Source organism: Orycteropus afer, unplaced genomic scaffold (genome assembly GCF_000298275.1).
Source record: "Orycteropus afer afer isolate SDZICR_OR568_19922 unplaced genomic scaffold, OryAfe1.0 scaffold00135, whole genome shotgun sequence".
In the NCBI taxonomy this organism is placed as follows: domain Eukaryota; kingdom Metazoa; phylum Chordata; class Mammalia; order Tubulidentata; family Orycteropodidae; genus Orycteropus; species Orycteropus afer.
This window is the reverse complement of record NW_006921722.1, coordinates 4,474,235-4,497,892: the sequence shown is the minus strand read 5'-3', so window position 1 is coordinate 4,497,892 and position 23,658 is coordinate 4,474,235. Positions and strand designations below refer to the sequence as shown.

Below are 23,658 nucleotides of genomic sequence, written 5' to 3'. Positions count from 1 at the left end.
TCCGTGTTACTTAAGTCTATAGATAAGATATGCACAAACCAGAGGCGACCAATGAGAACGCCTGATACATTTATCTCTCTATCCATCCATCCACCATCTGTCTCTCAATCTATCATTATCTATCTATCTATCCATCTATCTTTCAGATAAAACGTCTAGCTTGCACTGTTTGTACTGGTGAGGCTTTGTTGAGTTTGGAGGGATTCAAATATGTAACTGAGACCCTCCATAGTCATTGCAGTTAACAAATGTTATGGGAAAATCAACGTGAAGGCTTTCTGTGGATCCCATATCTCATTTGCAATGTGAAGCCTGACACCTGTGATTTCCATTGGCTCCTGTGAAATGAAGCAAGTAGGTTATGTCATGGCATTATTTTGACTGAAATAACACTTGCCATACACCTGAAAGCCGAAGTTCCTCCTGGGAGACAGCTCTGAGTTTTCTGGGGGGGCTCAGAGGGCCCCCAGAGGTTGCGGGCTGGAGCCTGAGAGCTTCTTCTCCCTTGAGCTTGGGGTCTGGACTCAGCTGACCTTGTGTGTGTGGTTCTGCCATGCACCTGCACCTGCACTGCAGGGAGTGTCTCCAAACAGCCACCAGCCTTGATCCCAGCACAATCTAGGGGAAGTTCCTTCTTTTGTTACAATTTGGAGAATGTACAGTAACAACTGGCTTAAGAGAAACCCGGTCCTTCGTCCCAGTACTGGAGCATTTTCCCTCACATCAAATGTTACATGGCACCTGTGGATGAAGGTGGAAAGGTGTCCATTTCCTGTTGTGACTGACAGAGGGAGGGCACCGGCTCCAGGCGCAGTCACGGGGACAGGGCCATGTGGTCCACTCTGCTCTGCGGCCTCCATCACACTCCCTGCTTCCCTGGAGCCCGCTGCAGCTCTCAGCACACTGGCCTGACGAGTGACCACACAGCACAGCAGCCACGAAGTCTGCAAGGCCTCTGGGTTTCTAATGGGCTCTGGGGTCGCACTGCATCATTTGGCGGCTTGACTGGGTTCTGTGCCTGCTTTTCCACATGTCTGGAAGCCACTCCTTGTTTTATCAACTGTTACTGCCTTGGTAAGGATTTGGTCGTTCGCACATACAATAAGGCTCCCAAGGAAAAGCACACTCACACATTTTCCTCAGCTGCAGTACTTCCACCTTGGAAAATCTCCGTCTTCCTCTGTGTGCGTGCGTGTGTGTACAGATACTCACACATACACGTTTAAAGCAATTTCCAGCCCCACCCCAAGGCAGATGACTGTAAGTTCTACTTGGCCATCCGCTAGTACTCTAACCAGGCCCTTAGTGTGAAAGGACCCTGGCCAAGGACCCTGGCCAAGGACCCTGGCCTCTTGTCACCTTCCTCTGGATGGCCAGGGGTACAATGCTGCCCCAGGAGTAGAAGGCCAGCAGATGTGCTCAGATAGCTGGTTCAGGAAAGCGGGCCAACTGTGTTCAAGACCCAGAGCTCCTGACATGAAGCCTGGAGCAACACCTCCCGATTAGACAGGACCCTACAGACAGCCACTGTGCTGACCCTTAACGTGGCCGCAGATGTGCCCTTGTCTTTACAGAGAATGCTCTGATCAGCAGCGTCACACCGCACAGGCCGTGAAGTAAATGTCACATTCTTCATTGCGGACTTCCTCATTCATTTATAAATTCACCAACACATATTTATCGAGTGCCTGCTATGTGCCAGGGACCAGGCTAGGTGCTGGACACATGTGAACACGACAGACAAGGTTCCTGGGTTCAGGAAGCATGTAGGCAGGATGTGCAGGCCAATAAAACCATAATAGGTGCTGTTATGGGAGTGGGGAGGGACAGGTGGCAGGGAGCCTGTGGGGATGAGGAAAGGACAGGCAGGGTGTGGCCCGGAGCTGAGGCCTGGGATGAGCGGGAGTTAGCTAGATGCCAAGGATGGACGGAAGTTCCAGGTTCTGGTGCCTGCAGGGGGAGGGATTTGAGTGAGGTAGGACTGTGGTGAAGGTTCCTCCTAGGAAGGCTAAGGAGACAGTGCACGTGAATATATTAAGTGGAGTTATGATGGAGAAGATAGGATGGAGCCAGGAAAAAACTGTGAGAGGAAATTGGGAGAAATTGGATGTGCAGGGTGAGGGCAGGGAGGACTCGGGAGGGACTACCAGGGTCAGGCTTGGGCCGCACGCCGGTTCATGGAGAAGGGGAGTGGGAGGAGGTACAGGTTGGAGGGTTTGCAAGGAGAAGGTGAGCAGGGGTCTTTTCCTCCCTGCTGAGGATGGGCGTTTGGATAACTAGAAACACACGTGGCTCCAGGTCACGATCCACAGGGAACCTCATTTTAATTCTTGTCAAGAATGGCAATGGGTCTCAGGTTCCACCCACCGTAAAAGGTAACAAGTTCCTCTACCAGTTTCCAGGATGCCGCAGAAGACACGAGACAGTGAACCAGAGGCCAAGCACAGAGGATTACTTCCAGCAACATCACTATCCTTGGGCTGGTGCCCCAAGTCCCGACTCCTGGAAGGTGAAGGTGGCTCTGCAGGGACACTGGGCTACACTGCAGGTGGGGAGCACTGAGCTTAGAGAAGCTGGGTCTTTTACGATGGGCATGAGCAGGGCTGCTGTGTGGTCTGGAGGGAGACAGTATCTCTATCCCCCAAGGTGGTTCACAATACAAATGCCCTTGAGAAGGTAGTCTGCAAGCAAGGGCAAAGGGCCTCTGCTCCCAAGATGAGACCCGGGGAGGCCTGGCTCCCAGAAGGCCTCCCCCCATCCCCTCCTGCCTTTGTATCCTGGCTGCCTTTGAAGAAGGAAATCTGGGCCAGAAAAATTCTGTCCTCTAAGCCTTGCTGCTCAAGGATGTGTGGGACAAAGCCGAAGGTGAGGGAGAAAAAGCAGCCTTCTTCTGACCAGAGAGGAGCTTGGAGGGTCTTCTAGCAACTCCAAGATCTGGTGGGCAGAAATCCAGTTCCATGTGTTCCAGTCCAAGACTGGTTCTACCAAGCCCTCTTTCTCTCTCTCTCTCTCTCTCTCTTTTTTTTTTTAATTTTTATTGTGATTTGGGTGAAAATTTGCAGAGCTAACTCACTTTCCATACAGCAGTTCACATATACTTTTGTCTCATGACATGGATTAAAATTTACCCCAATGCAACATCTCCCCTCCTACTTCCTCCCGATAGTTACCCCTTCCCTGTGTCCATCCCTCCATGCACTCCTGTCCCCTGAGCTGTCTCCCTGTGCATAAACAGCCCTTCTTTCTCCAATGATTGTTCTCTCCAAGGAGTGTATCTACCTCGGGTAAATGTTCAACTCATATGCCTGTCTTTTGTTTGGCTGGAAGCCACAGGTGTGGGTTCAATTCCAGACCTGAAGGGCAGCTAGGGGCCATAGTCTCAGGGGTTTACCAGGTTCTATCAGACCAGTAAACCTGGTTCCCCCTTTTTTATTTTCCCAAATGATTTTGAGTTTTGTTCCACATTGTTCTCTCTCACTATCCAGGATCTCCTACATAGATTCCCCCTCCTAGTGGTTGACAGTGGTAGCCAGGCACCATCTAGTTCTTCTGGTCTCATAGTTGTATAGGCTGTGGATTGCATGGTGTATCAGTCGCTAGGACTAATTGTTTCCATTAATCTTTGTTTTTTTTCTTTTTTCTTTGCTCTGGATGAGGAGAGACCCATCATTGCATCTAGATGGCTGCTTGTAAGCTTTTAAGATCCCAGTCACTATATGCCAAAGTAGGAGGTGGAACAATGTTTTGTGCAGTACATTATGCCAATCGAGCTTGATGTCCCCTGTGACTATGGTCCCGAGCCCACTGGTTCAACTACTAGGTCCCTTTGGGTACCTAGCCCTCTGTTTCAAATGACCATCAGACACTCAAGGATTACCAGTGGTTGTGGTTAACTGATAATCCTGTTGCAAACAGTTCTGGCCTTAGCTCTGATATCAGAAAAATATTGATCAACCACAAAACAAAACAAAAAAAGTTTTGGGAAATACTGGAAAAAAATTTAATAAAGCGTTGCTAAAGTAATTATGGCACAACATGGAACAAACAAGAGAGGAGCAAGCCTCGAATTCCTAGCTGCCTTTTTCTCAGAATGGTTCTGCAATGGACTGGAGTTAGTCATCCAGATGAAGCACTGAGGTTGGGGCTTCCCTGGTTTTGAGTCTCCATCAAGTGAGCAGTTAGTTGGGAATCAGAGGTCACCTGGAGAGCAGAGCGTTTTGTTGCTAGATGACTCTTCTGAAATGCACTCCCCTCACCAGCCCAGAGAGCATGCAGATGAGTGAAGAGCATGGGATGGAGTCTGATGCTGCCACTGAACCCAGGCCTCTGCCCCCTTGTCTCGTAAAGCAGAGAGCAGTTCCGGAAGATTCTGGGCATCCCTCCCAGTTGTAATATCTTGTGGCTCTGAAGCCATGAGGTGCAGCTGGAGAAATCATGGTCCTGAGCAGTGATGGCATCAGGAAGGTGCAGACTGGGAAGGGTCCTTGAGTTGCTTGGTCTCTGTGTCTTCCCCTCCCCCATGGAACTGCAATACTGCCAAGCACCAATGGCCCTGCTGGGGTTCCTTCCATGAGAGACCTCCAAGCTGAAACCTTTGTGTCCTCTGGGTATGATGAGAAGACTTCCCAAGGGTGCCCAAGTGCTGATGAGCTTTGATGATGTTACTAACTGCCGTCAAGTCAGCCCTGACTCATGGTGATCCTGTGATCAGTGGTGGATCAGACTCTTGTGATCATAGGGTTTCATTGGCTAAATTTTGAAGTAGATCACCAGGCCTTTCTTCCTAGTCTGGGTTAGTCCAGAAACCCCACTGAAGCCTGTCCAGCATCACAGCAACATACTACTCAGAATGTGTTGCTTTTGGGCAAGAATCTAATGATAGTGAACTTGGAGGAAACGGGTAAGGAATATGGACCACTAAGATGACCTCCTCTTCCTATGTATTTGATGTAAGCAATTATGAAGAGCTACTCTCAGTACTCATCCCAGGGCATGTCATTAGCTGGCAAGAAAGAAACTGAACAGTTGAAGCAGCTCATTTTTTCAAACATAAATATTTTCAGGGCTATCAACTTTTCAATGTTAATACTGGATCAAAGCTGCAGATAAAAATTATACATAGTACCTTTCAGATTTGGTGTGCATTATTAAACAAGATAGTTAGAACCTATTTTATTAAAGTACATCATGAAATATTTATTCCAAGTACAGCCAATATTCATTGCATTTCATATTACAAAATGTCTAATATTTTCCACCTATTAACAGAAATTGAAATTGTATGCCAGCTGCTGAACTAAAACAACACACATACATGCACACATGCTCACATGTGTGTACGTGCCTTTCACTTTCTTTAAACACCTAGTGTCTTGGTTCTCTACTGCTGCTGCAACAGAGATACTACAAGTGGGTGGATTAACAAACAGGAATTTATTCCCTTACAGTGTAGGAGGCTAGAAGTCCAAATTCAGAGTACTGGCTCTAGGGGCTGGGTGAAAGCTTCAGCTCTGCCTCTTGTTCCAGGCCCACTGGAGCTGGAGGTGTCTCCTAACTCAGACAGCTGCTGGCTGCTAAGACTGATGAACCCAAGGTCAACAGATAAAATGGTACAATCTCAAGATTGACAGGCAACACAGCACACCACTGGTTCAAGTCCAGGAACTGGAGATGAAGACTCAGCCAAATGCAGGATTCAGATGTGTCAAAAGCTAGAGATCTTTTGCAAAACTTCTCCTTAAATACCTGAAGCAGGCCACACCCCGAAGGCAACTACTTAGCTGCTCACGGCCAATTCCACCATGGAGGTGGTAACAGTCTCGTAATGGGGAATAACTACATTCAGCTGCCCACTCAAAACCATAGCCCAGCCAAATTGACACAGAACCTTAACCACCATATCTAGGAAAAGTTTAATCACAAATGGAGTTATTTAAGACTTATTACACATGACTTTTACTTAATTACTCACAAAAGCCAAACACCAGAGTTTAATATCCACATACAACATACTCATTCAAGGGGTCCCTGAGCACCTTTGCTTCATAAATAACTTAGTTTCAACTGCAAATAAATATTCCCTTATTATGAGTTAAGTACAAAACCAAGTAGATTTATTCCTGCTTTCAGACTTTGTGGAATGGCTAAAATACATTAGTTCCTAAGTCATTTGGAACCTGGCTGACTTTTAATCACCGGTCTTGTGAGCTGGGTTTCCTATTGTTATGTGATACTAGCAATTTCCTTGGAATGCATATTAGTGTGTTTGTTTACACTGAAAAATCAATTCAGTGGTCTGATTTGGTTGATTGGTTTGATGGTGAGGACCCAGTTTGCTAAATATTTCACTTTTTCCATAAATTGAATGAATGAGATTAACAGCTTCAATTTTGGTAAAAAGATATTTAAAGCTCAAGATCAGATAAAAGTATTTTATCAAAATATGTCTTATGGGCAAAGGTGTATAACAACATTTGAGTTTTCTCAACCCTTTCTGAATATATTAGGTTGAACAAAGAGTTCTGATGTTCACAAGAAAAAGGTCTAGTTAACAGTTATTTGTTAAGATCTTCATGAAGCCTTTTCTGGTATACTTCCAAGGAGCTCTGGGGGTACAGTGCCTAAGGCATTTGACTGCTAACCAAAAGGTCAGTGGTTCAAACTCACCATCCACTCTGCAGAAGAAATACTGGGCAATCTACTGCCATAAAGATTTACCGCCCCAGAAACCCAAGGGGGTTGCTGTGAGTTGGAACTGACTTGATGGCAGAGTTTGGTTTTAGTGGGTATAGTTCTCAGAACCTGAAAAAGTGAATGACTATGATGACCATGTAACAAATCTCATTTCTGCTTCTTTGTTTCCAAAAATTAAAATAGTTTTTATGTGATTTTTGTCACATAACTGCAAAGGAGTTAAAAATGGAATGATACAGCTAGACAAAGACTTCTTTTGTTTCAACCTACTTATTAATATGAACAAAGTTCTTCCATGCTTACAGAACCACTGATGAACTTTGGTCTCCAAATGTTGCCTGTTCCAGGTGTCTTATTCACAAAGCATCAAGCACTTCTTGTTTTTAGTGATTGACTCACTTAGCACAACTGAATCTGGTCTTATTTTAGTGGTGAGTCAGGTTCATTAATAACATCTCATTAAGCTCTACATCACCACTAACATGCTGAATAAGTATTCCTCAAAATCTGTACTGCATTTGTGTTGTTTTGATTAATTGTATACCACTATTAATTTTAATGATAACTCAATTAGGAAAAATAATAACTACAACTTCGTGGCTTTTAAGAATTCAATATATACTAAAAATTTTGTACACATTAAAGAGATACAGCTTAAGTGATCAATAAAAGATTTTCAAACATAAAAATATATTAAATTAGGGATGGAGGGACAGGGAATAGAAGTAGGAGGAGAAAAAGCTATGCTATCAATTTCCCACCAGAGGTGATCCTCTGACGAAGTGGACATTGAATGGGCCAGGCCCTGGAGAGGGACATCATGTTCGGTAAAGCAGAGGGTCCGGGAAGGAGATAAGACTTTGGACGAGATGTGTTGACACGGTGGCTGCAACGCTGGGCTCAAACACAGCAACATTTGTCAGGATGCTGCAGGACCTGGCAGTGTTTCACTCTGATGTGCAGGGGCCGCGATGAACCTGAACCAACTAGATGGCACCTAACATGGGTGTGTAGATTCCACTCCACTGAAAGAGTCCTATGTCATCCTCCCCCCCTGGCAATATTTATAGTAATATTTCAGAAATTTCATTGTTTCACGACTATTTACATCTACAAAAATTTTTGCAGATCGACTGAAAACTGACGAGGTACACAGCTTTTCAAAACGCCTTATCGGAGCGTATTAGGAAAACACCTTGGGGACCACCACTTTTGACCACTGCATTGATAAGCATTCTAGTCGCTTGCCCCTTTGCTCAAGGAATCCTGCCAGTCTGCTCTTCCAGCTCAGTTCTGTAATGATTCATATGGAAGCAATGACTTATTCTAAGTTGGGTGGCATTTTTCTGGGCATTCTTTTTCCTGTGTTGCTATGAAGGCAAACATCTCTGGGCAGGGTGCGTGGCGACTGCCCTCTGCTGGCTGCCCTGCGGAGGTCCCCCATTCTCTGGTGCTCTTTGTTCTTGTGAGACCCACCGGAACCATAGCAGCAACCGGGCCCCACTTCTCAGATACCGTCCTCCGAGGCCAGCAAACACATACAGGTCACACACATTTTTCCAGGGCCCCACAGGGCTGCCATGAGTCTCGTCTGCTGTCATTTTACCACCCGGGTAACTATGGAGCCTCAACGTTGTCTTCTGTAAAGTGACGGTTTACAAAACACCCTTTGCCAGGACCACAGCTGACACGGGGGACGCAAGCTCCCTGCAAACGCCAACACACTCTAAACAGGAACACTGCTCTCGAGGCACTTGGCCGCAGTAAGCTCAGTCGCATTTTCCTTCTGCTGCAGATGCATCCTTATAAATAAACAACAATAAAAGGGAACACAAGTCTGGCAAGAACAAAGGTAACGAGCCTGTGTGAGGCTGGGAGGGAAAGGGCAGTGGGGAAGGCGGGGAGGACGCACAGCTTCTCGGCCGTGATGCACTGGAAGCCTCGCGCCGCACCACAAAGAAAGTCAACCTTAGGCCAATTGCATCTTCTTCCGCTGGTAACTAGGTTAACGTGACTTGACATGTCTGCATGCGACAGCACAGGATGAAATAATAAAAATGCTTTTGTGCAGCTGGGTATCATAAAGAAAGCTGGGTAGAATATAAAGTTACCAGAAGAGAGGTTATTGCACTCTCAGAGATTCTGCAAGAAAATATTTGATAAGCATCCTTCCCCCGCCCCATTTGATTTTGCCCCAAGGCTTTCCCTCTTTATTTTTTATTGTGGGGAGATACACACACACACACACACACACACATATATGTATGTATGAATCTCTGATCTTGGAAGGAAGGTTGGGCAATCTACTTCCATAGTGATACTGCCTTGGAAACCCAAGGAGGGGTCGCTATGAGTCGGGTCCGACTCAATGACACATAACAACATAACGTATGTATGAATATATATATATATATATATATAAAACAAAGGAGTTCTGGGGGTGTAGTGGTTAAGGCATTAAGGCATTTTGGCTGCTATCCTAAATGTTGGTGATTCGAACCCACCAGCCGCTCTATGGAAGAAAGAGGATGCAGTCTGCTTCCATAAAGATTTACAGCCTTGGAAACCCAGTGCGAGTCACTATGACTCAGAATCAACTCAATGGCAGTGAGTTTGGTTTTGAGTTTTTTCATATATGTAACAAGTTGTTTGCCATTTCAACAGTTTTTGTGTGTACAATTCGGCGATGTGAGTTATGTTTGTCATGTTGTTCAACTGTCACCATTACCTGTTTCTAAATGCTCCCATCACCCCCAACAGAACCAGCATCCCCTGAGCAGTGACTCCCCACGTCCCCTCCATCCCACTGGCCCTGGTCACTGCGAATCAACTGCGGACACTTGCTTATCCTAGATACTTTAGGTAGTGGAAGCACAGTGGCCCTTCGTGACTGACTTCTTTCATTCAGCACAAGGTTTTCAAGGTTCATCCACGTGGGAGCGTGTGTCAGGCCTCTCTTTAGAGCTGAGTGATGTTCTACTGCATGGATGGACCTCGTTTTGTTTATCCATTTGTCTCCTGAAGGACACTTCGGCTGTTTACATTTTCTGGCTATTGTGAATGCTGCTGCAGTCAACACTGATGTACAACTATCTGTTTGCATTCCTGCTTTGGATTCTTTTAGGTTTGTACCTAGGAGTCAAAATGCAGGACCACATAGTATACAAGACCCCTGTTAAATATAGGTTATCAGAGGTAGCATCCTCTCCACCCTTAAAAATTCCTAGAATAGTTGGACCTTATTTTCAATCAAACCAGGTTTTTTACACATACTGCTAGATTTACAATAGTCCCTAAGGCCAGAGGTTAATGTGAAGGTCAAATGAAGTCATTTTGTTAATATTTTATAAAGAAGCATACACTTTGTGCAAAGAACTGTACAAACAGCAACTCATTTAATTTTTTAAATAAAATATCCTAAAGACAAAGATACAAGCATTGTTATTATCCCCATTTTATCACCAGGGAAACTGAGTCTCAGAGGTGTCGAGGAATGGGTTCAAGGGCACACGCTGGTCCCTAAGTGAGGGGCTGGCACAGGGCTCTCTTATTCCAGATCTCCTTGGTTTTTCCACATCAAACCTCCCTTACCAGGAACGATGCTCAAATTCATCTGCAATGGAACATACAGGTCTTTTCCAGGCAGACCTACTTATGTCTGTTTTTTTTTTTTTAAGGAACACCATGTCCACGTTGAAGTGGTCCCTACTATTTCCTTCTCTCACTGTATCGTGTGAATTCCATCTCAAGGAGATTGCCCCCACCCCACACCCCAGAGGCCCTCAGTACGGTGCTGACCACTTCTCCCAGCATTGGTAGGCATTCTTTCACTTGTCACTTTGTTCAAGAGGTTTTGCCAGTCTGTGTGGAGGAGGGGAGCCCTGGTGGTACAGTGGTTAAAGTGCCTGGCTGCTAACTGCGAGGTCAGTGGTTTGACCTTACCAGCTGCTCTGCAGGAAAAAGATGTGGCAGTCTTCTTTCATAAAGATTACAGCCTTGGAAACCCGACAGGGAAGTTCTACTCTGTCCTAAGTGGGCTGTTTTGTTTTGTTTTAGGGAACATTTGCAACCCCCAAAAGACATTACCTCCCCCCCAAAGAATTTTCAGTTTGTAAAGCATGCACAGGAACCTTCTAGAACTTCTTGTCTCTATAGGACATCCCCTCCCACTCCCAGACAATGAAACCCAAGTGGCTGGGAGCTGTGCAACAGCCCCCACTTGTTCTGTTGCTGATGACTCCATTCCGACCTAGTGACCCCATGTTACAGAGCATAACTGTCTCGTGGGGTTTCCAAGGCTGTAATCTTTATGGGAACAGGCTGCCACATATTTCCCCTGTGGATCAGCTGGTGGGTTTGAACTGTCAATCTTTTTTAGGTAAGCAGCCAATCACTTTTACCAGTGTGTCACCAGTGCTCCAAATGTTCTCTACGAGAGTTAAATTTTTGTTGATTCACAACATCTTGGTAAGTCTTTGCATCCATGAGATGTCTGGGTGAACAGTGTGATTGGAAAGGAGGGACAGTGGGGAGGAGGTAGAAGACATGGGAAAGTGGGTCACCATTAATGGCCCCTCATTATCCTGATTGCCTATTTGTGGGCATGTCCATGCCCAGGGCACGTGGATTAGGAGATTCCCCAGGGCCTCCTAGATATTAAGAGGTCTGTCTCTGTAAGAACAAAGATTCCTGCTTGATAGCGACTCTCCTGTTCTTTTTAATTAAGTAGGAGCTCTGGTGGCTTCGGAGAAGGGCTGGTTTGTACTGCATTTCACCTGGTGTCAGATCTGGTAAGTCAGGCAGCCTGAGTGACCCTCCGTCTCAACATTGGGCACCGAGTTGGTGAGTTTGCTGGCAGGTCTGATCAAAACAATGATTAGGATTCAGCCATAAAGGAAAATGAACCCTGCTATATGCTAAGCCATAGATGAATCTTGAAAACTTTACACTTTGTGAAATGAGTCAGAAGACAAATATCGTATGGTCCTGCTTATGTGAAATATCTGTTGTTGCTGTGGTTAGGTGCCATCGAGTTGGCTCCAACGCAGAGTGACCCTGTGCGCAGCAGAACGCAACACTGCCTGCTCCTGCACCAGCCTCACGGTCCTTGCTGTACCTGAGCCCATCGTGCAGCCGCTGTGTCTGTCCCTCTCTCTGAGGGGGTAGAACAGCCAAATGCATACAAAGTAGATTAGTGGTCATCAGCTGCAGGTCTAAGTGGTAAATGGGGAGTACTGCTCAAGGGGCACTGAGAATCGGTGAAAGGGTGACAGAGAAACTGGAAACAGACAGTGGTGATGGCTGACGTATTACATCCCACCCACTGCCATCGAGTCGGCCCTGACTCATAGCGACCCCTCCTTGGGTTTCCGAGGCGGTATCACTATGGAAGTAGATTGCCCAACCTTCCTTCTGAGGCATTTCATAGTGAATGTAATTAGTGTCACTGAAAGGTACCTGTAAAAATGGGTGAAAGAGCAATGTTCTGTTATATATATTTCACCACAAAAAAACTAAAAAGAAAAAAGTAAACATGGGCTGAGGTTTCACATGTTTCTGTTACTGATAATCACTTGAAAGCTTCACTGGTTGAATCAGTGCTCCAAGGACCTTCAAGTTGGTCTGAACTGTCACTCAGAAGAGAGCACCCGGCTCCTTGGAACTTTTTTTTTTTGATTGACTTCTTCTTCTTCTTTTCTTTTTTTTTTTTTTAAAGAGCAGTTTTAGGTTCACAGAACAACTGAACAGAAGGTACAGAATTCCCATAAAATCCACCCCCTCAGTTTTCTCTGTCATTACCATCTTGTAACTGTATAGTACCCTTGTTACAATTGATAGACCATTATTGATCGATTACTGTGAAGCAAAGTCCATGGTGTACATGAGGGTCGCTGTTTGTGCTGAATGGTCCCATGGGTTTGGACAAATGCATAGCACCATGTGCCCGACACAACAGTCACATAGAATACGTTCACTGCCCTGAAATGCCTGTGCTCTCCTGTTCGTCCTTCTTCCTCCCCATGGGCCCCTGGCAACCACTGATCTCTCCCCTGTCTCTGGAGTTTTGCTTTTCCAGAATGTCTATAGTTGGAATCATACAGTACTACATTTCTAGGCCGTTTTTTACCCCTCAGCAGTGTGTACTTAGCTTCTCTCCCTGTCTTTTCCTGGATCAACAGCTCATTGCTTCCCTTTAGGGTTTCACCCATGTGAAATCAAAGACTTTGACCTCACTGAGCTGTAATGGTCTATATGTAGAAAACAAGTACCATGATTCTGGCATCATATGTTGAATGTGTTCATAAAATGAACATTAAATAAATGTGGAACATGAAATAAATATTAAAGCAAATAATGCCATCCTTAAAATACAAGCATTGGTGTATCTACCAGTCTTATGTGAGTTGGGCTATTCTATGTGGAGCAACATAAATGGTGACTATATATATGGATCTCACCACATGGAATACTAAGAATCAAACTGACTACATCTATGGATAAAAGTTGATGGGGAAGCTCAACATTATCAGTCAGAATGAGGCTAGGAGCTGACTTTGGAACTGACCATCAATTGCTCACATGCAAGTTCAAGGTGAAACTGAGGAAAATTAAAAAAAATCCTAAAGAGCCAAAGCATAATCCCACTTGAATTTAAAGACCATCTCAAGAATAGATTTGATGCACTGAACACTAATGACTGAAGACCAGACGAGTTGTGGGATGGCATCAAGGACATCATACATGAAAAAAAGCAGAAGGTCATTAAAAAAAGAGAGAGAGAGACAAGACCTAAATAGATGTCAGAAGAGACTCTGAAAGTTGCTCTTCAATGGAGAGCAGCTAGTGCAAATGGGAGAAATGACAAAGTAAAAGAACTGAATAGAACATTCAAAGGGCAGCTGGAGAAGACAAAGCAGTATAATGAAATGTGTGAAACCGAAAGGGAAGAACATGCTTGGCATTTCTCAGACTGAAAGAACTGAAGAAAAAATTCAAGCCTCCAGTTGGAATACTGAAAGATTCTATGGGCAAAATATTGAACGATGCAGGAAGCATTAAAAGAAGATGGAAGGAATACACAGAGTCACTGTACCAAAAAGAATTGGTTGACATTCAGCCATTTCAGGAGGTAGCATATGATCAAGAACCTACAGTACTGAAGGAAGAAGTCCGAGCTGCACTGAAGACATTGGCAAAAAACAAGGCTCTAGGAATTGACAAAATATCAACTCAGAAGCTTCAACAAACAGATGCAGCACTGGAGGTGCTCACTCATCTGTGCCAAGAAAGTTGGAAGATAGCTGCCTGGCTAACCTACTGGAAGAGATCCATATTTGTGCCCATTTCAAAGAAAGGTGATCCAATAGAATGTGGACGTCATTGGGCAATATCATTAATATCACATACAAGTAAAATTTTTCTGAAGACAACTGAAAAATGGTTGCATTGACAAGGAGCTGCCAGAAATTCAAGCTGGATTCAGAAGAGGATGTGAAATGAGGGATATCATTGCTGATGTCAGATGGATCTTGATCTAAAGCAGAGAATATCAGAAGATGTTTATCTCTGTTTTATCAACTACGCAAAGGCATTTGATTATTAGGATTATGGGTAACATTGCAAAGAATGGGAATTCCAGAACCCGTAATTGTGCTCATGTGTGTAGACCACGAGGCAGTCATTCAAACAGAACAAGAGAATACAGCACGACTTAAAATCAGGAAAGGTGTGTATCAGGGTTGTGTCTTTCCCCATACTTATTCAATCTGTGTGCAAAGAAAATAATCCAAGGAGACAGACTATATGAAGAAGAATGTGACATCAGGGTTGAAGGAAGACTCATGATCAACTTGCAATATGTAGATGACACAACTTGTTTGCTAAAAGTGAAGAGGACTTGAAGCAGTTACTGATGGAGATCAAAGACTACAGCCTTCAGAATGGATTACACCTCAACATAAAGAAAAATTCCTCACAACTGGACAAATAAGCAACATCAGAAAAATAGAGAAAAGACTGAAGTTCTCAAGGATTTTATTTCACTTGGATCCACAATCAACGGCCATGGAAGAAGATTCCAAGAAATCAAATGACATATTGCATTGGGCAAAGTTGCTGCAAAAGATCTCTTTAAAGTGTTCAGAAGTAAAGATGTCTCTTTGAAGATGAAGGTTTGATGACTAAAGCCATGCCTCATATGCATGTGACAGCTGGACAATGAGTAAGGAAGACTGAGGAAGAATTTATGTCTTTGAATGAATTGTGGTGTTGGTGAAGGATATTGAATATACCATAGACTACAAGAAGAACAAACAAATCTGTCTTAGAAGAAATCCTGCCAGAATGCTCTGTAGAAGCAAGGATGTACTTATGGACTCTGGACGTGTTATCAGCAGGGACCAGTCTCTGGAGAAGGACATCATGTTTGGTAAAGTAGCCACACCACTACTCACTGCCACTGAGTTGATTCCAACTCACAGCGACCCCCACAGGGTTTCCAGAGCTGTAAATCTTTATGCAAGTAGATTGCCTCATCTCCCTCCCATGGAGTGGCTGGTGAGTTTGAACTGTTGACCTTCTGGTTAGCAGCCAAATTCCTTATGCACTGTGCCAAAGTGATGGTCAGCAAAAGAGAGGAAGACCCTCAATGAGATGGATGGACCTACTTGTTGCAACAGTGAGCTCAAACAAAGCAGCAGTGGTGAGGATGGTGCAGGGAGCAGTGTCTGGTTTGGTTGTACATGGGGTCACTATGGGTCGGACCCAACTCGATGGCAACTAAAAACCACAACAGCATGTGGAGAAAATCAGCTTCATGTATCTGATCTGACAGCATAGTTTGGATGTAGTCATTACATAAATATTAAAGCAAGGACCACTTTGCCAAGTAGTACCAGTAGAGGATCTGCCAAAGGCAGGCTGCAGTGACTATTTCATTGGGGCAATTTTGTTTTTTCTTCCCCTGTCAGTGACACAGTTATTAACAACAAACAAAGAGATTGGCATGGCGCTATCTCTGACTCATTGTGACTCTGACTCTCGGTGACCTCGAGTGTATCAGAGGACAATGCTCCCGTGTCAATGGCTGATCTTTCCGAAGCAGGTCACCAGGCCTTTCTTCCTTTTTGGGTGGATTTGAACCTCCAAACTTTTGGTTAGCAGACAAGTGTGTTAACTGCACACCCAGGGAGGGAGTCCCTGATATAGTTATTATCATGGGCTTAAATCTCTCCTTTAACTTCCAAATCCAGACTTGTCTGATGATGTATTAAGCCAGGACAGAGATGGGGTATTCCTTGAGTTAAAATGTTGCCAAGTGAAGAAAACACATAATTTTTAAAATTCACAGAGGGAGAAGGTCTGTACCAGATGTTTTGTTATTAAACGGAATAGGCAACCTTTCTGTTTTGTTATAACTCACTTATAGGGAGAATGACATTAAAGTTATTCCACATGGAGGGCAAAGGCACAAGGCACATTTCATAGATGAAAGATTCCTTACTCTCCCTTATACAGGAAGAGGAAATAGTGCAGCCAGGGGGAAACAGGAAACCGCTGTACACAGGGCTGATGTGGAAACGGAAAGAAGAGGAAGTGGAAAATTTAACGATGGATGCTCCTAAAGGATTATAAATTAGAGAACGCTCTGCAGACACTTGATGCCCGCAGGGTCGTGCAGCCATTTAGGGAAATGAACGATGCACACTTTGGTAGACCCACTAACACCCTGCAGAGGAAGCAGAGTGGTAGACATGTCCATCTTCTTTATTTTAAGAAACAGCAGCACAGAAGTGGTTTAAAAAGGTGGGGGTTGCAAGTTCTCAGCGCTGTAGCAAAAGCCTTCAGGGGAACTGTTCTTTTCTTCCAGTAATTTCTGAGTTAGGCTCGGGCAGTAGATTGCTATAGACTTTTTTTTTTTTTAAAGTCATTGCATTTCTTTCAGAAACAGAAGGAAGGTCAATCTCACTTTCTAAAGGGAAAGAAAGGTGACTCCTGTCATAATAACATGAAGTAGCAGGTCCCCAGGTGTAATGCGGAGGAAAAGGCAGACAAGGTCCTGGATAATGTCGCAGCTGAGGGGGAGCCCAGGCAGAGGAAGAACAATGACTCATTACATTGGGGCTCCCAGCGCTCACCTGTCTCCCTGTGCTGGCCTTCCTCCAAGAACAATAGGAACTGCAGGGACAGTGCCAGGAAGGTAGGAAAGGATGGAGGTGGCCCAGCCCGATGGGGCCTTTTCAGGAGGTGGAGAGCAATCAGAAAAGTGCTTTGGAATCACAAAATTAAAAACAGCTGCGGGAGACGCAGAGCTGCAAATAAGCCCCCATGCAAACAGGCCGGGTCACGGGGAGTGTGCTATCGCCAGAGCTGGGTTCTCAGTCCAAGGCAGATCGGCCGTCATTATCTGGGTGTGATCAGCTACTGGGCAGTCAACAAGCCACCACCTGGAGTGGGCGGCTCCCTTTCGGAGGAGGGAGCAAGAGCTGCAGCAGGAAGAAATCGACTCTGACTTAAACTATTCATACAAAAGGGCTAGGAGTGCACTTGTGAGGGACGAGAAGGCCGTGTGTTCTTGTCATTTGCTCTTGTCATTCACTCCCATCCTCACATCATTTGTACCATTCACTACAGAATAGACGACAGGAGACATGGCTTTAGTACACAGGTACAGAAACCTACCAAAGTATTTCCTTTGCTACACACAGTAACCCCTGGCGGGCAGGTCTCATGAGCTCTGAGAGTAGATTTGGTTGCGATCACCCAACCAAAGGGCCATCAATTTGGGATCTGAACAAACCCTCTGAGGCAGTTCTCCTCTGTCCTATAGGGTTGCTATGAGTCAGAATCGACTCAGTGGCAGTGGGTATAAGGCTTGGAGGTCTGAACCCAACCAGAGGTGGGTCAGAAGACAGACCTGGCAACCTTTCTGAAAGGTCACAGCCTTGACTACCCCAGGGGGCAGTTTTGCTCTGCGCACGTGGGGTCACCATGCATCAGGATCAACCCGGAGGGCAACTAACAGCAAGCATAGCAATGTGGGCCCTGGGCTTACACTCTTCCCACTATACCATAAGTTCTCAACAGAGGGCAATGTTACCCATGAGGGGACATCTGACAGTGTCTGGAGACATTCTGGTCATTGCAACGAGAGGGTGATGCTGGCATCTAGTGGGTAGAGGCGACGGATGCTGCTAATATCCTGCAATGTCCGTTCAGCCCCTGAGCAAAGAATTATCAGCACAAAGTGTCAGTGGTGCTTAATACTGATGCTGAGAAACCTGCGTTACTCATAGCTGCTGCTCAGTGGGCTACACCTCACCACAAAGAGAGTTGCTTGGGGAAGAGGCAGTCTTACACGCAGAGGGTCCTAAGCCAGGCCCTGGCAGCTGCTGGAAATGAGTAAGGAAATCCTAGCTTCCCCTCCCAGAGAAACAGTGAAGAGGTGAGGCACTAAAAATTCATAACATACCTGTCATAAACGCATTCCAAGACTGGTTGGGTCCGAATTGCCCTTTCAAGACCCAAGAGCTATTTCTAATGCCACCTGCAGCTCTTCATAGCTGCCTAACATTGTTCTGCACTGGAGTCAGGAAGCAGAACGGCCCTGCACTTTCTCTGGGTTCTTTGTCTTGCAGAATATTATAGACAGGCACCTCACAGAATACAAAGAAGAGGTTACTATGATAAGAGGCTGAGCTGATGGTGTCCCTCGCAGCTTCAAGATGAAAATGTTAGCTGAGAGACAGAGGGAGATGGGATTGCCTTAGAAAAGTCTCATTGGTAAGCCTGGAGGATTTTCCTAACGAAACTGTTCTCAACACAAAGCCTCTCGGAGGGATCTTGAATTTAAACCAGCAAAACAGCGTCAAAGGTGCTCTGGTGGTCTAGTGGTTAAGGCATCGGGCTGCTACCAAGAAGGCCATTGTTCCAACCTGCCAGCCGCTCTGGGGAAGAAAGGTGCGACCGTCTGCTTCTGTAAAGACTTACAGCCTTGGAAACCCTGTGGGGCAGTTCTGCTCTGTCCTACAGGGTCGTAATGAGGCAGAATTGACTGGATGACAGTTGGTTTGGGTTTAAACAGTACCCAGGAGGCTGGGGTTAGTCACATAAAGTCAGAAAGGCCATGTCTGCAGCGCCACGCTGACAGGCCAGCACAGTGGCATTGGAACCAGGGAGGGAGGTGTCCAAGTGACGCTGAGCAGCTCCCAGGAGCACCCTGGGCTTCCTTTGCTGTTGTAAGCCATCCCCGATCACATTTAAAGGGAAGCATGACTTCATCTCAGTTTCAGACTTGGGCTGGAATCTCTGTATCCTGCCCAGTGGTGTCCAGTTGATGCTGGCTCCTGGAGACCCCGTGCGCTCTGTAGGGTTTTCAGTGGCTCATTTTTCAGAAGTAGACGCCAGGTGTCTGGGTGGACTTGAGCCTCCCACCTTGCGGTTCACAGCTGAGTGCATCAGCCGTGTGTACCCCCGGGGAATCCTCTGTATACCAGTTCACATTGTGAGGAATGGCACTGATTTGTGAGCTCCAGAGAGGCCCAGGGCACCCAGAGCTCCAGTTCATTCCCACAGAATTCATACTGGCTGAGTCTGCTGCCTAGTCAAGGGCCCCGACTGCCTGAGGCCTGACCAGCCACCATCCCTGGATCTCCCCCATCTTCCTGGTCTGCTGTCTGGAGACTAGGGACAAGGTCTTCTGGGTGGAAAGATGCTATTGTGGAGGAATGGTCTCTTAGGAAGGCGGGTGGGGGACCTCTTGCCTGGTGCCAGTGCACTAGGCAGACAGCCAACATGTAAACCTCAAACCCCAAGCCATAGACAGCAAGCGTCCGATTTCCACTATGTAATCTAGAGGGTGTCACTCAGCGAGACAATGCAGCTACGCTAATCGGGTTTCTTTTCATCCCTACGTTAATAAACATACACGGGCCAAGCTACTCTGAATTATTTAAAATTATAGCCGGCGGGAGAGAGAGACCGTCTCAACGTCTGTCAGGAGGATTTTTAATCATCTTTAAGTAAACTTCAATTTCTCTGAAATTGTAAGAGAATTATTTCCCCACTTCAACATTCAGCACAGGCTCATTGAAGGGGCTTTCCGTCTCCGACAAGAAGTAAAACCATGAACTGATTAGTGCCAAAGAGGATGCCGTGCCAGGAGTTTGAAGCCCTTACTGGTGAAGGCTGGGGTGAAGACACTGTTACTTACGGTCCATAAAAAGGGTTACGTTAGTGATGGAAACAGACTGCCTTCCTTCAAACCATTCCTCAGTGTGATCTGAAAAACCCCAGGCTTAATCTTTTTGATAATTCATAAGCCCACTTCTGCCTACCGGATGAGTGCAATAAAGCACTTTGAACATAACATCAAGTTCGAGGGTATTTGCGCACAGAGCTGAGGGAGCTGGAACTGGGGGGCCGCTCTGCCTGCTTCCTGTCAGCACGGGCCTGGCTGCCCAGGAGCCACCGGAATGGGTGGGGCTTCTCTGGGCTGCACTGGGCTGTGCTTCAGCTCTGCACCCAGCAGCCCCACTCACAGGCCAGCAGCCACTTTTGCTTTTTGATGGAGTTGCTTAAAGGGCAACTGCTGAAGGGCAGCGTCTGAGTGCAACACAGAGAAGTTCTCTCTCCTTTCACATTTCTTTTTAAAATTTGTATCGTGACACAGATAACAAAACGTTTGGCATTTCAACCAGTTTTACATGTACAATTCAGTGACATTAATTACATTCACCATGTTGTCCACCGTCACCATGATCTGTTTCCATCACCCCCAACAACTCAGTACCTCCAATCCTTGCTAACTTTGGCCATAATAATAAGACTTGACATTTTCATAGTTCCCTTAACGCTGTGGCATCAATGATCTTCCATCTCCTGTCTATTGCTGCTCTATGTGATAGTGTTATTTACCATTCCATTTTAGAAATGCGGCAATTGGGGCTCAGAGAACTCAAGCCTGACAGTAATAAGGCCTGGAATCAGGGGGTCAGGGTCCTCTGTCACCTGTGGTCTTGCGCTGTGTTGTGGTGCCTCACCAGGTGCATGGGAGCACCTGGCTCTCCCTATAATTTCTAATGCTGCAGAGCTGGATGGTACCAAGATGCCTACAGATCATCACTGATGCCCAGTAGAAGATAAACTTGTTCTCTTAGTATCTTGACACAGTCCCCGGGCGGTATGAATGGTGCCCAGCTGCTGACAGAAAGGCTGGAGGTTCAGGAACACTCAGAGGTGCTCAAGAAAGGCTTGGTAATCTACTTTTGAAAAAGCAACCAGTGAAAGTCCTGGTGCGCACAGTCCTGCTCTGACACGTGGAACTGCTGTGAGTCTGAGTCAACCAACGGCCACTTTTTTTGGCCTAGATGCTGTTGCCCAGCCCCCACTAGTTTGGAGTCTAAAAGGGAAGTGAAGCTGTCAACAAAGCCACTCAGCTGATGACACTGAGGGCTTCTACACGTGCATTCCTCAAGGGCGGTGGCTTTGGAGCCTAACACGCGATCATCACGTTCTTGTTCTCAGCGTTTCATGGGGAGAATCTGAATGGTTTCTTACCTGCTGGGGCCACTGGGCAGAGCTGAGTGCCTCTCCCAGGCACCTCTCCCAGGCACCTGCATTGGCTTACGGGGCTCTGTGAGGATGGAAGGCCTGTCCAGGAGCCCTGTTGGTGATGGGACTGAGAGGGGGAGGGGGTGTGATCTGTCGTTCCTCCTGCTGGGGACTGGTCTTGCCCGATTCCCTTGGGTGCCCACCTGGCCACCCTTTGTGTACCCGGGGTCCAGCACGGTGCCTTGTAGTTAGTCACACACTCTGAACGGCATGTAAATTGGATCTTAAAAAGGGACACTGAAGCCCCTGTGGCTGAGTGCCTGTGACTCATGGCGACCCCACGTGTGGCGACCCCACAGGAGAACTGTGCTCAGGGAGTTTGCAGCGGCTGATTTTTATGAAGCAGGTCTCCAGGGCTTCCTTCCTGATGGTCCCTGCAGCACCTCCTTTAGTGGTTCGTATGTGGCAGGAATTCAACCCACCGGTTAATTGTTAATCGATGCGCAAAGCTGGGCTCTGAAAGGGGAATTCCTCCCGCGGGTGGATTCCGGAGCTTGTCTGTCTGCAGCCAGAGAGGGCTTGCGGGGAGGAGCGGGCTTTGCCGCGGAGCCGGTGGTGGCGGGAGGCGTTTGTGCCAGTGATGGATGAAGTAGCACTGACATACTCTATGGGCACAATCTGTACATGCCGTTTAGTTTGCATTTCAATTACTTTGGAAAATGCCTTCCTGTGGTTCAGGCCAGAGGTATCTGCAAGTTATGAGCTTAATGGATTTATTCCTGTTTTGCTAAGGTAGGTAATAGTTATTTATATATAAAAAAACCCCCAAACTCCAAAAACCCTTTAGTCAGCATTTTCATTTTCTTGCCATAGTCTTTGCTAATTAAGGTCCTTGGTTTCCGGTGGCTGAGTTTTCACAATCAAACCCCTAGGCCTGTCTTCTAATGTGCCTCTGGGTGGAATGGGACCCCCAGCTTTTTGGTTAGCAGCTGAGTGTGCTAACAGTCTCACTGTCCAGGGACTCCACTTGCCAAGAACAGAGTTGTTTTTTCCTCTTTCCTTCTCTAGAAGGCAGTGTTGTCCTGGCAAAGCCATTTGGGTGGCATGGGGAGGGGCTCTCCTCAACCAGGAGCTGGAGCAGGGGTTGGTGCGGGGAGGGCATTGGAGATGGAGGATTCTGTCCTTCCTCTCCCATCACTGGAGGCTGCTGGGCAGGGGAGGGACATACTGCAGCAGTGGCCCTTGTCTGGCTGTGACGAGAAACTAGAAACCTAGCAGAGCCACAGAGGGCCAGAGGGGCCGGAGAAAGGGCAGAGTGGTCATCACCACTGAGTTACCGCTAGGCTTGGGGTTCTTCCAAGGTGCCAAGAGGGTAGGGCCCAGGGGACCATGAAATCCTGGTAGCTTGGAGCCTTGGTGCTGGGCCAGATAGGTTCCGTTTGGAAGCATCAAAGGAATAGGATGCGTCTGGATTCTGAGTGTCATGGAATGGAATGGACTCACCCCTGCTCCTAGGCCAGCCCACTGTTAACCTTGGGAACTGGAACTGTACTTCTAAGTGTAAACTTCATGGTCCTTTCTTCCAGCTGGGAAGAGAGCCTCCTTATTGAGCCTCCTTTCTGCTATCAAAGACAACAACTTCATCCTTACCTGATTTATAACCACCCTCCTACACGGGAACACAGAGCCGGGAGTGGGGGAAGTGCACGTGGGAGGCGGCAGTCACAGAGTAGACAGCTCTTTCAACTTCTTTAAACCCCCACCAATTCCATCCATCCATTTCCCCTGACATACACATGGAAGGCCAAGAACGGAGAAACGAAATGAAATATTCCTACGTGCATGGACAGCTGTCCTGCATTTCAGGGCACAGGGAAGCCACTGTCCTTGGCTCCCAGGCCTGTCCTCTTCAGGGCACAGCGTTGTTTTTTATTTTTCAATCTAAAGGCTAATTAGGATTTCCTTTCTTCCAGAGCAGGCTGGGTAGACTTCTTAATGATCTTTGAGGAAAGAATCCGATAGGAGAATATCCCTTTTTAATCCCATTTTCCTCCTCACCCCACACTGAGCCGTTACTATAGCAACACCCTACCTGCTACTAGAACAGTTAACTCCCTCTGTGAAGTTAGCCCAGTGCTACTTCCTCACTCAGAAGGGACTGCAGTTCATTGACCCGTTGTTTCCTGGACTTGTCCCTCCTGATAATATGTCCAAAGTATGTGAGATGAGTCTCACCATCCTCACTTCTACGTGGCACTCTCCCTGCACTTCTGTCTTGGAATAAGTGAGGATAGTGAAGTAGATGGTCAGCAAAAAAAAAAGAAAAAGAAAAATAAATTGACACGGTGGCTACAACAATGGGCTCAGACACAGCAATAGCAAAGACTGTGAGGGTGGAACCAGACTGGGCAGTGT

At 46.4% G+C, this 23,658-nt stretch overlaps 1 protein-coding gene across 1 annotated transcript in view; it reads right to left on the bottom strand.

The window, feature by feature from the left end:
• PRKN (parkin RBR E3 ubiquitin protein ligase) overlaps positions 1-23,658 on the bottom strand; it is a 1,601,593-nt gene that overhangs the window by 90,423 nt on the left and 1,487,512 nt on the right. The window lies entirely within an intron of this gene.